The following is a 14,026-nucleotide window of genomic DNA, read 5'->3' on the forward strand; positions in this document are numbered from 1 at the left end:
TCTTTCCAATTTCTGAAATTTCGATCAACAGTTTACTTAATTTTCAATGTAGAACACGCGTTTGCTCGTATATTAAACGACCTTGACTTTCACGGGATCGAATCGAGTACTTAACCGTTCCCTCATTAACGTGGAAGCAGATGTGAATGCACGGCGGTCCGTTGATGCATGCAGGGTCGTGTATCGTGTTTTAGCTATTAGTCAGCCACTCGAAATTTCATATAAAGCCTGTCAATCACTCTGGAGTTATTTGTCTCAGGCAATCGTTCGTTTTAACGAGACGGAACCGTGACCGATTGTGCATGGACTTTAAAGGCATCGATCATTCAGCTTGATTTTCAACGTTCAGCTGAAAGATCGGTTTTTGATTAACCTGTTGACCGGGTCATTTTTCAATTAAAAATCTCTATCTCTCTCTTTCTCTCTGACGGATATAACAAAAAGTGATCGGATAAAAGTTAATCCGTCTTGTAACCGATCAATGTTAGCACCAAGTTGTTGCATTTTGTTTCAATTTAACGCTAAAGCGTCGAGTGTCAAAATATTCTTTTGTTAAACGGACGCGTTATATCATCCACCTGTGGTCGGGTATACAAAAGCGCAGATGCGAAAATCGGTATTCCGGCTCACGATTTTTCCCAAAAACGATGTATTTGTTTACGAAGCTTTAAGTGGAGCGGAGTTTTCCTTTGTTCTCGCCGAAAGAAACGAAAACTCGACGCAAGGTGAGATACGCTTCTACCTGGCGGTAAGCTACGCGAGAGAACTTGACCGAAAAATCACCCTCTGAAAAACGAGCCTCTTCAAACTGAACCGTGATATGTATTAGTCGTCAAGGTTGCTGCGGTTTGCGTTCGATGGTACGGATTTAAAGATTAGGCTGAATGCAAATGGCGCAGCTGTGTTGACCGAATATTCTTGAAGAACCACGAGAAAAATTCGTATCCAAGAGCAGCGAGGACATTACTTATGTGATGACCTAATAGAAGGTTAAGTTGTCGCGTTTTCCCTCTGAAGATCCTCACAAGTTGCCTCGGTCGCTTCATATCCGGCCGAGCACACAAGCCGTACCCGTTCTAAGGTTTAGACAAACTTTTTCAATGAAGATTATTCCGAAGTCTGCTAACTACTCGGAGGCGAGCTCCCTCGAGGGCTCCCGCCAACTTTTTTCATTCGCCTAACTTTGCCGAGCGTCTGTTCCGTCCAAAGGAGAAGAAGCACAGCCTCGGCACGAGAAACACTGCAGACGAAGAATCCGTGGTTATATGAGCATGTTCCGTTTATTGCCATCTTAAAAGTGTGTTCTCGGTCGGTACGAGTATATATTAGCCCTCGAACCGCGAAATACGATAAGACCAGTCCGTACAGGGTGTCTGAGAAACGTTGGAACCGAAGAATCTCTCATTCGTCAACCGAAAGTCGCCGTTTCCCTCAGGGATTCGCAACGCACGATGACAAGTCTTCCTCAATTACGGTCAATTATCGAGTCCACCGTCCATTGAAGACGCGTACGCGACAAGATCTCGATCCTTTCGAAGCGCGATAGAAGACTCGGCATCCTTGCATTCGAAGCTTCCGATCCTCGCGATTTATCGCTCGTTAACCTTCGCCGAGGGGCTCTCTTCTCCAGCAGCGAGCATAATGTCTATGAAAGGAATGCGTGCATTCAAGCGTCAGCGTCTCGGCGCCACGTAATTGGTCCGTCATTCTTCACCGTGTCAAAATACGCGCTCGATTCAAGGTGGACGCGGTTACAAAAGGTAGATCGCGAGCTTCTGAAGGATCTGATTAGCGACACGTGGATCTGCTCGATCGTTCGAAGCTGCCGAAAGGTGGGAACAGGCGTGGATGAGGTAGGAGAGAATGGTACGATCTTCTCGCAGCAACGACGTTTCACGTTCGTTCTGGGCAACCTTTCGAGGGAGCCTCTTTTCAACGGCAGAATGAGACGGCCAATGAGCCGTGACGCGGGCACCGTAGATAATTGAACGTTTCAGTGGCTGGCTGCCACGGGTAATAACGGTATACATACACGCGTACGTCTGATTGCGGGCGATCGTAGGAACGTCTTCATTATCTGCTGACAATCCTGTTCGCTTTTCGACGAGGGGCTGAATTTCGTCAAAGAGAAGACGTCACGATGACGTTACTAATTGTTATTGAATCGCAAGCGTTCGAAAACGATTTTCTGTAATTTGCAAAATTATGCAAAGCTAGAGATTGGAATTGAACCGGGACAAAAGTGATTCGAATGCTAATGGAAATTAAATAACGTAAGTAGAAAAAGGGGGAGATGGGGTTATTCGTGGCAACTATTTGAAACGCGGTGGAACGCATTCGCGATACGCTGCAGCATGATTACGGCATCGCATTTATATCCGGAGCAGGGCTGTCACAGCCACTCCCGGACTTTGTCTCCGACCGTTGCAAATAACAGCGACGCTGCACACACATTTCGAATATTGGCAATCGGGGGGTGGGGGGAGAGGGCATCGCATTTAATTTGGCCTGCCGGCGTCCACAGGAAACGACAAACATTTTGTTCAAACATTTGACAAACACTCGTTGCCCCGGCCGTGCTCGTTCCACCGTCTGCCTGGTCCGAAACAACTCTGTCGCTTTGGCAAACAACAGCGAAACCGAGACGCCCGGTGAAAAAGAGGGAAAGAGACCGGGGGATGCTTGTTTTGCTACTATCCGCGCGCCCAAGTTCGTCGGGCTGCATACCTTGGGGCGCTCGATCTCTTTGCTCCAACTCTTTCCACCCCCTTTTTATTCTTTAGCCTCTTTTCCCTTTATCGCCCGAATTTTTTCCGACTCTCCGTTTCTCTCTATGCGTCGCGATGCGTTTATAAGACACGCGTATCGAGGCTCGCGATGTAAATGAAAATTTAAGAAGACGATACACGATAAGATAGATTACGAGCACGAGTCACGAGTTGAGTTGAAAACCGAAAAGGGTGCCGATGTGCGTTCGCAGCACGAGCCCCTGCTCGATTCGGACGTCTCTCCGCGAAATAGACGATGATCGTCCCGCGTAATAACTATTAATTAGCAGGCGTCCGCGACCTTATCTTTCCGTCACTCACGAAATCCTCGTGCACGATGCAAGGGGCTGGCCCGTATCCTGCGGGCTAAATGGGAACGTCACGATGCCCGTGTAAGTGGCTTGTCTAACATTTTGATTAACACGTCCCTGTCAGAAAGACGAGGCTGTGAGAAAGGGACAGCGAGAGCCTGGTCGGTTCGCGAAACTCCAAAGCCGATCCCCTCTCTTCCCTCTACTTTTATTCTGTTCAACGACGTAGCTTGGTATTAGCTTGTCAAGGATAAGGCGGACTGTCACTCAGGAACCTGAAACGCGACTGTTTGACTGTCAGGAGGTGGGTAACGAAACCGGGGCTCGGATCGATCTGTTAAAAACATGTTTACACGCTACCAACGCTTTTCACCTCGTCTTCCTTTCTCCACGGCTCGAGAAATTCACCGACCTTTTCTCTTTCTCTTCCTCTCTTCGCAAAACCCTCTTCCGCCCTATAGTCTAGCCGTGGTACGAAAATTGGACGGTCGACTGTTTGCTTTCACGAAAGAACATCTTTGACCCCGGGAATTAACCTTCCCTCCTCCTCCTTACCTGAGAATAAAATATCTGAATATGAGTATTCGCGCTTCTGCGATCAGGTCGTTGAATCACGAAAGGAATCCTGGTCCCGTGGTCTGGGAATGATCGTCTTATTCGTATTCCTTCGGTGAATCGTCTTTCGAAAATCCTAGAAACCGATCGAACGTCTTCGGGAAGCAATTACCGACGGTAGAGCCGCGAAATATCGCCCCGTGGACTTCGTTTAATATCGGACTCCGCTGCTCAGGATGTCAGTTCGACCGATCGTAACTGCGTGCAGTAATTGCATCGGTTCATTGGTATTCTTGGCTGGACACGGTGCTGGTTTTATATTTCTTAGCGTCGAATTATCATACGCTCGCCTCTCGCTCTCGAACGGATTAAATTTTCAACTCTGTACCGGTACTTGTTCGCGGTTCGTGTTAATAGGTCGTTTATACGTAGTCGTAATCGTTTCCTCAACTCGGAGTAAAGTGCGCTTGGAATATTCGCGAATTTAATTGGAGAAACGCCTAAAGCCTAGTTTGATTAATAAAATTTGTGAAATTATGCGTGCCTAGAGATTCGATCGGACAGAAATTAAATACGGAAAACATCTGTTTATTATACGCGTGTAAACGATCGGGCTGGTTAGGAGATAGCCACTAATCCAATAGGCGAAGTACTTGTACAAGTATCGAATCTGAGAAAGTAGACTAACCAGGCTAACCGATTGACCGGTAAACTGGTGCAAACACCGCTTAAAGTTAGAAGATACAGGATATTATGGTAGGTAGACAAGTTACTCGCTGTACTATAGTCTACGATTTATGTTATCAATGTAAACTACCCTTAATTGCCGGCGAACGAGCTGCAAGATCAGGTCCATGTCTCGTCAGAATCTTCCTCGTTCGATGATATTTTTCTGATCCGCCAGATGGGTTAACCAGTTTCACGTAGCAACTTCCTGTCCTGGGATATCAATTTTTTCATTTCTAACCAGTCTTTCCGACAGGTGCAAATCGATCAGTGACATTCCTCACTCATCTTCTCATCGCCATTAAAATTCCTCAGCGAACTAATCGTTCTTCCTTTTTTTAATTAAACATATCCATGTTTTATAAATATCACTACTCGAGACACGTCGACAAATGATCGTGGAGCGGCTGTTTTCAGGCCGAGTTCTCGCTTCTGGCGGGGCAAATAAGAGCACGGTTTACAATCGAGGGTTCGAGGGGTTACTTATGCAACGCAAAACGGGCCGAGGCGACGGAGGAAGAAGAACGTCCAGGACACGGGCTAAGGGGAGTAAGAAGGAGAAGAAGGGGAAGGCTCGACCAAATTCATGCCCTCTTAGAATACAACCCTTGTGCGGAAGGGTCGCGGGCGCCCCTATATTACTTACGTAGGCTCCCTTTTATGTACGCAGAGTCCCGCGTATAATACTCCTTTCTCCGTATAAGGCAGTGCACGAATGAACGGGGGTGGCGAGGCGGTGGCTCGTTGGATCGGTCTCTTCTCAAATTACCCATCGTTTAGAACTCGTTTTCACCCGTGAGCGCGAGTGCATACAAATATGTATGCTGATCGGGCCCTACGAAGCGGCGAGGGGAGTGAAAATTAGCGTCCTGTCGATTTTTAACCCTCGGATGCTCCACCACTGACGCGGCCGAACGATAGCCTTCCTGTTTCACCCGTGCCTACGTTTCTATCATTCGTCCTTTTTCGAAATTTTATTACTCGACGTTTTCTCAAAATAATACTCGTTAACAGACGATAAATGAATTTATACTTTCCCGATTAATTTTAGCGCACACGATAATAAATAACCGCTCTCGAAATGTCGATTTTATATCTTAGGAACAAACAAGGTTTAGTGCTTCTTAAATATTCATTCAGAAAGAGGTTCTTAAAATTTCCTCGATTCAGTTGCATATTTATCAGAGACTTATAGTAAATAAAGGACGTTAATTGGATCTCATAAAGACAGAGTATATTTAAACTGTATTAATATGAAAATAGAACAGGTATAACACGATCTACTTCAATGGTGACGCTTGGAAAATAACATCTGTCCGTTTATAAGAGGATAAAGCATTTAACTAATCAAGACTGGAATATGAAACGAAGAAGACAGTTTCCAAATTAGAATGATAAAATTGTTTCGTACGAAGTGAACATCGATCGATCAGAAATACCAACGTGGCGAGGAATGACAAGCATATTCCCCTCGTAAAATCCTCCATTCGCCGGCTATAAAATCAATCGATTCAGTGTAATCCTTGATACCCATAAAATCGTTCGATCGTTGTTACTAAACTGAATCCTTGTTCTCTTGAATTCTCATGGATGTTGATCGTGTCTAAATATCCTTAATCGGAACCTGCTTGGAAATATGCATCCAATAATGGGCCGATTCGTGGAGAAACAGCTCGTTGGAGGGAACCTGTCCTCAGGACGACTTAACAGACCACAGATTAACGTTCGAAGGATTTCTTGATCGGTTGACCGATATAATCGGATGAACGTCCGGTGACGAGCGATCCGACCAGCGTTCGCGAAGAACGCGTTCCGATGAAGTGAAATTAATTTTCGAAAAAGAAAGTTAAGTATACTTAAGAACACCCCCTCTCAGTCGTCGTACGGTCAACAGTTTGCTCGAAGAGGGTTAAAAATGTCACGACGAAGCACGTTTATCGACTTCAGTCGGTAGCCAGACACGCGTGTCTTCTTTCCAGGAAGAGTCTTTACGTGTCCGATGCTAATGAACTTCCGTCTTTGTTTCACGACCGGTGTCATCCATCATTGCTCGCCCGGGCGTCGTGAATCTCGTGGAAGTCGACGGTTCAGCGTGCCGACGAGTGTGTTAGTCGTCGACAGCTGCTTTATTCTTCGGATTGCTCGGCTAGAATCCAGGATGAAAGCTGGAAGAGAGAGACCCGAGTGGATGGAAAGGGAATGAAAGGAAATAGAATGGTATAAGTAGGCAGAGACGGCATCTTTGACAAATTCGATTCGCGTGTCACGGCACGCGGAACACGCCGAGAGCCGGAAAAGTGGAGGGTGTTCCAGTCTCGCAGTCGCTAAATCAGTTAAATGGCTGGCAGCCAGAGGGATGGAAACCTGTGTAACGCGAGCTGTGACAGGCGTGGCTGACGCCATCGGCGAAATCTTGAATATTTGATGTCCCGCGTCTCCGGGTACCTACCGACGACGTCGACAACCATGCGGATAAAGAGAGCCAAAACCAGGCTTTCAGGCTGTTGCAAGGAAGTCTCATCAGCTGTTCTACTCGAGAAATTGCATCGGCGGATCTAAGGATCCTCGATTCCGTCTACATTATTCGTCATCGTGTTCCAAATGTATTAAGAATCGAAGGATTCCTCGTCAATAATTCAACATCCTGGATACCTTAACTCGATAAAGATTGAATTGCAGATTAAAAATTCTTATCTTATTTAAGAAAAATATCCTACCATCGTGACGATGCTTGGAAACGAGTTAAAGGATCTTCATCTTCGAATAGCACCACTTTCCGGAACGGACACTTCCGGCGCGGTGGTACGATTTCTGCCGCGCGTATTATGAGTCATTTACGATCGTGGCCGATAGCCAGGTTCGCGTAAACGTTTTTACGACGTGTGTTCAGGACCACGAGTCCATCTATCCAAGCACTTCGGTTAGTATACGCGTTGGTCATAGAGGACGATCGAATTAAGCGTCTTAAAAGCACAGCCAGCTCGTTCGTTCAGCGACGAATCACATTTCCCATCTCACGTCCATTTCGAAATGGTGCAAACAGACTTTTACTATCCGTCCGGCAAACAGAACTCGAACTCGCGTCCACGGAACTCATCCAATTAATCATTTTACGATCCATCGGTTTTTTCTCCGGTCTGCCACACCCATCAGCTCGCGTTCGTTCTCATTTTCTCCTTTTCCACTTGCTTTTTCCCCGCGAACCTGCCACGAGAACGAGCTGTGTACCATCCTGGATATAAATTTATATTCGCCTCGCGTTATTCGACCAGGCTCGTTCGACAGACTTCCGTCGTTCGGTCGAAAGATACCGATAGGAAGAAGCTAACGATTCGACTTTGCAAAGAAAGCAATCGACTGGTAAGCGTTCGTGACTTTCCACGATGCATATTAATTGCGATCGGTAGAATAATTCGTTTGACGTAAATGATTTTATTTTACCTGGATCCGTCCGACGCGATTCCTCGCTCGAAATCGCTTCCTCGAAACGCGAACGATCCATAGGGAAAGTTTTAGCAGGTTTGTACGAGAAAAAGGTGGGGTCAACGAAGTACCGAAACTACGTATACGTTCGATAATCGAGAAAGGGACGAAACGAGGCGAGGTAGAACGGCGGACAGAGACAAATCGGCAGAGGTGAACGTGAAACGAGCGTGTTCGTGAAAAGTACGAAATCGTCGGTTGATAATGGGCGCAGTTTATCAGTCCGCCCCCTTCTCTCCTCCCGGTTCACCGATCTGGACCAAGTAAAATCCGCCCACAGTTTTCCGCGGAGAACGAGCGCAGAGGGGTTTATACACCGAGCGGTTTCATTGTACGCGCGGGCTGCAAACAATAATCATGACACGCCGGATTGGCCCGGCAATGACAATGGAATTGATGATATATCGATTGGCCAGCCCGACGACACCGTATAATTGTTTTACAACGGCGCCGATAGAGAACCGTGTGTGGCTATGTGAACCAGACCTACCCCGCGGCGTGTATGCACGCCTACACGCACCCTTTTCAACCACGATTCTCGACAAAAAAGAGAGACAGAGAGGGGCTTGGAGAATCGGAACGCAGAGAAACGGGGGTACGGGTTGCGCGATCGTTTCGCGAATAATTATTATTGTCCGAACCGGTTGTTTACGAGATATGTATGCAGCCGGGGTACGCGACGCGAAACGATCGCGTGAGAATCGAAAGGTCGATGGGAATCGAGTTTTCGATGCGGCACCCAACAACAGATGCATCGTCGATTGTTGTCTTCTGTTTTCATGGTAAATATCCTCCTCCCTTTCTTCCATGTATCGGGAGTCGAGAGTCTGAGCTCGGAATCGTTAAAATTAACATTATTTCTCTCCGAATATTTCTTAACAAATTTCTATCGTTTATTCCCTTCTCGGGCGTGTCTGTCAACGTACGTAAAACAGCTCGTGAAATAATCCCCTGATTCGTAAGCTGCGTGTCACATGCGAGCCCGTTGTTGCGGGAGCGGATGTGTTGGCTTCGCTAAGAACAGGTGGTGCCCTAAAGGGCGGGAGGAAGAGATTTGTAGTTTCATTAGGCAGCGGCTGCTGCTTATGACACTGGGTCCCGGTTGTCTACAACCACTTACATCGCTACTTACCTGCGTCGTAAGTAACATACCTCTCTCTCTCTATCTATCTGTGAACGAGGGTTTGCAGCTAGTAAACACACGCGCGGGAGGAGAGCAAAAACTGCGAGCTAGAGCCTACGCGAGAGCTGTTCGAAGCGACGCTGGACAATTAGCACCGTTTCCTACCGTTTAAGGATCAGGAATGCTCGTGTACACCTTGTACCGATGCGATAGCTTTAATTAGCTGGCTTCTAATTACGCGATTTCTGATGAGCTTCGCTTCGGAGAAACTGGTTGAACACTGGTTGGTGACTATTAGAATTAATCGACGTCGTATATTTATTGTCAACGCGGTTGATAGTTTCTCAATGCGAATAAGAAAGGTTGAAGTTTCTTCTACGATGCTCTTTGGATAGTAGAGATCAATTTTCCGGGATCCTGTTAGATCCTGAAAAAATGGCAGATCGAAAGTTTCCAGCTCGCCATGGACCGCAAAATTGGCTTTCCAACGGATCCAGCTGGAAAGTTGGCTCGATTGGAAAGAGAGGGCGAGGGCGAAGAAGAGATTTTAAAGAAGTTCACGAAATTGCGCGACGATCTCGTGGAAACGACATTCTACTCGCGTGTCCCAACCACCTGAGAGCGGGAAACCCTTGGAAAAACTTTTGATGCCGATGTCACGTACCTACCTACCACTTCGATTCCGCATTCATGCGTTCGCACGAAAAAAGATGCAGATGGCGTTCGCATAATACGTGACGTGGAAAGGGCAGCTGCACAAGAGATCCACCGATTTTGCGGAACGATCTGAATAAATACAGGTCCTGACTCTTCTCACGGATCACGGAACACCGTGCGCAAGTTTCTATTATACCGTTTCCTTGTCCAATTAAATGTCCATCTAATCCAACAACGATTACCATTTACCATTTAATGAAATTTATGGATAAGTAAGGGCTTGGACGATTGAAAAGTGTAGAAAAGCAAAAGTTGGAACATTTCCACGGCCTCTTATGGACTTTACCGTTTCCGATCGCAAACAATTTATGGCGAGATCGATATTTATGGAGTCGAAGCGGTTTCGGTTAAACGACCTACCCCTTAGCGGGCTTCTCATCGATAATGCCAGGTCATTTGCCAGAAACGGTAGCCATAAATACGCAATCCGCGCTCGATGCTTGATTCTGTTTCTCATAATCGAGCAAGCAATCCCTGACCCATCGGTGACATATGCGTTACACGATTTTAACCACGTCACGCTTCGTTCGAACGTATCATTATTCCTCCGTTTCCTGTCGTCGTTTTTTTTCCTCACCGAGAACGTGTCTCGGACTCTGATCCGCGGATTGCATCGAGTGACGCAACTCGAAACTGGTGAAACATCCCCCAAGCAAGTCATAAACACCCCCTCGAAGCATACCGTTCGCCCTGTATCGAGTCGACGTAGAAGTGTCGGACGTGTTTCTGGCCGAAGGCGCCGTAATTACGGGTATCTTTTATAGGCAGGAAGGAGATATTTATACAGCCGACGTACGGGATGATCGAGGAGGGCCCTTCTCTCTTCTCGAGAATGACGGGACCTTTTTTTTTCTATCCCCGGAGAATCGGTCGGTCAGGGACCGGGATGGATACACTCGCCGTTGTTCCCTTTCGCTTCCTTCTTAACCACGTTATTTCGTTGCCGGGCCAAGATGCCCGGTAAATTAAGCGTCCATTCAACGGAATTCCATGCGGAGAATGTTTCGTGGGTTGTTTGCTTAGACGGACAATACTCGAACGCTGGCTACTCCGTCGATGAATCGATCGAGAACGATATAACGAGCTGCTGTCAGCGACAATCTGATGGACGAGATCGCGATTGCTACACGATCAGAGATAATGGAACACGGGATCCGTTTGGATGCCTCGAAAGTGTATGGATTTCTTCAACCATCCTCTGACTGACTTTGAGAAAAGGATAAAACTTCGTACAAGAGTGACCGGAATGGAGCAAGAATTTTGAAACTCGAAAAGATTAAACACTTAGATTGGTTGCAAAAGCTGGTATATCCGATACTCGAGAGTATCCAAAGATAGGATAAAAGAAGAAAAAGATAAGATTTGTTAGAGGGAGGAAAAGAGGAGCCAGAGGCGGTTCAAGCAGAATAATCCCCGTCACCGGTGCCGTCTAGCATCGTCGACAAGGGTGGAAAAAGTGGATAACCTTGCTGGAAGCTGCTCGGCTAAGATGATGAATCTAGCGCGGAAGCACTTATGACGTACGACTCGGAAAAGCTTGGTAGGGTGACTCGTCGCACCCTGCAGCTTTGTTTTCCGCATCACCGGTGCCGCCCCTGGCCGGATTACCCGGGGTGATCAGCTATGAAATTAACTCGCTCACCGTTCTACCCCTCTGTCCTCGTCCATCTCTTTGCCTAACTCGAAATTTTACGTTCTTCGAGCCGATTAATCGCACCTCTCTGCCACTGAATTCAGATCGCGATGTCGTTTCGGCTAACTCCTCGAACTTTCTAAAATGACAAGTCCATAGTTTGCCGTTTCTACCTATTAAATCATTACAATTTTTCTCGATACTGCGATTCTCACTATTGATTCAATCCTCTCGATGATATAAAAAAAAAATATCATCAAACTGAACCACCCTAAAAATTCATTTCCACTCAGAATCCCCTTCAAATAATATTCTCGAAAAAATACAAGGACCCATATAGTAACCGTGTAGATCAACAACGAAAGTATACGTGTCAGGGTTGTATAAGCAAATATTAAGAGAAACGTAACGCGGTGTATCGCGTTGCTCTCACATTCGTCACTTGCTCGACATTACCGTCCGCTCGCAATTTTCCTCGACGAGGAGAGTCGTTCTCTCGTCTATCACGCGTGTCTATTATGCGTCCATAGAGCCGCGAGAAAGATACACACAGGGGCTCGGCTAATCTGGCATGCTCTTAGGGTGGATTCGTCGTGGTATTGCCACTCCGATAAATAAATCAACTCGTAAGCAGCCACCATTAGGGTCCTGCGGTGTGTACGCAACTCACGCCCCACGTATTCTTATTTCCTCTTTCTCGTTCCCTTTTCACCATCCTGTCCTCGCTTAGCCCTCTTCGCCGAGCTTCCATCGCGTTTAAACGACGTCGGTTTATGCACGGGTGTAAAAATCAGCCCGGGAAACGTATGCGCGTCTTTTACTCGATGCTCAACTCGCCTCGATGAGTTTATGGTTGTAGCGTGTTCACGGAGGAATAGACGGGTAGCGTGTCGACGGAAGTATAAAACGTTAAGCGACGCTAACGAACATGAAAATGGCACGAATTACGGTACAGTGGGGGAAAGAAACGGGTAGCTTTGATGTTTTAGACGAAGGTCGATGATTTTTTATTCGAAGAATTTCATGTTTCTATGACCATGATAACCGCTTTATAGCGTTAGTTAATGAATATTAAATAACTATACGGTTTCAGGGAGTTTGAAAGATTATTTAACGGGTTGATTTGATTTTCATTCGACGAAGTCGAACGTAACAGCGTTCAACCATTAATACGACGTGTACGCGTGTGCATTATTATGTGCGGCATAGTAATCGCTCTTGGGAGCGAGCCACTCGGCACCAGAATCACGTTTCCCATAATCTCCGGTAATCTCATAAATAATGCGTGGACTACGTGCGATCCGCTCTCGTCTGCCACCTATGAAAACCGGACATTCGTTTACCCGCTTTAAGTCTGGTTGATTCGTGGCGGTATTATACGTGGCAACGACACGAAATTTCAAAATCGTTCCATCACCCGGTACAATTTACACGTACGCGTCGCGTGAAAATTATTCGAAAATAGAGCAGAGGCCTCGAAAGACTTCGAATTAATAAGAAGAAAATCCAGTCACGGTATCCAATAAAAATTGACAATGGCGACGACTCCGGCTCGTTCCTCTTTTGCAAATGAAAAGAGAGAGAGAGAAAAAATGAAGGTTTTCCGGCGATTCGACCAGGCACAAAAGCACGTGTATACGCTGGCGAATGACCGAGTAGTCGTCCATATTCCCGGTATATTCGACCTCGATTTTCATCCCCGTGAATTCGAAAGGGCGACGAAGGGGGAGGAGAGGGATACGAGTCGTCGGCAAGCCAGGAGGGTGAGATTGCCGTGCGAGCGGATTGACCTCGCGATTTGACGCTGTGCAAACGCACCGGCCAATTATCTGCAGTCTCCCCCTTTTTCGGATTTCATGCCCATTGTATGCATCGACCCCAATGCCAGGAGAATCGCGTTCGCAGCTTCTGCTTCGCTTCTGTGCACTTTCAGCCTCGTACCGGTTCGTTCCAACTCGTCCGATGTCAATTTTCACTGCTGTTATTCGATCCAGCGTTAATTTACGATCGATCGATCCTACCTAGACATTGATTTTTCTTTTTGATTTCCACATTTAACCCTTCTCGATGATCTTCGAATCCTCTTTCCATCTTCCGTATCCCACCCCGATGTGTCCGTCGAATTTAATGAAATTCCATTGGGAACGATATGAAAAATAGTAGGGCAATTTTAACCCGCCCGATCGTTCGGTCATTTTTTACAAAACGATTTCGCAAACGACGCATCGGACAATATTGACACTCGAAGTGGATCCGCGATGGTAGTAACACACATCCGCATCCGAGGGTACGTCACGGCTGGTGATTTCCTCGTTGTCAGCCTAGCTCCCCCTTTTTCCTTCGTCCAGTTTCTTCTTGTCGAAATCCTTTCAATATATACATACGTACGCAGACGGTAGAAAGGAAGAACGACATGGGGATGAAAAACGAGGGGGTGCGGGTCAGTCGGAGAAGTTATAGGCCGTCCGAGCGACGAGGACAAAAGGGAGCGTTTTATTATCGAGTGCCACTATCCCTGGCCAACTTTCTGCCAGACTCTTCGCTTCACGCGTTGCGATAATATTTTCTCTTGTCCTCGGTCGTTCTAATTTATGTCGTGCTGCACTTAACGATTCCCCTGTCTTAACAAGCCGTTTCCCGCTTTCGGAAACGCGTGTCATCGGAACCGCGCTGTTTTCCTGTGTGACGGGGATGATTTTATCGTTGAAAC

At 46.7% G+C, this 14,026-nt stretch overlaps 1 protein-coding gene across 3 annotated transcripts in view; it reads left to right on the forward strand.

Annotated features, from left to right (window-relative positions):
* LOC114872389 (N-acetylgalactosamine kinase) overlaps positions 1-14,026 on the forward strand; it is a 75,821-nt gene that overhangs the window by 1,961 nt on the left and 59,834 nt on the right. The window lies entirely within an intron of this gene.

Source organism: Osmia bicornis, chromosome 5 (assembly GCF_907164935.1).
Source record: "Osmia bicornis bicornis chromosome 5, iOsmBic2.1, whole genome shotgun sequence".
NCBI lineage: Eukaryota > Metazoa > Arthropoda > Insecta > Hymenoptera > Megachilidae > Osmia > Osmia bicornis.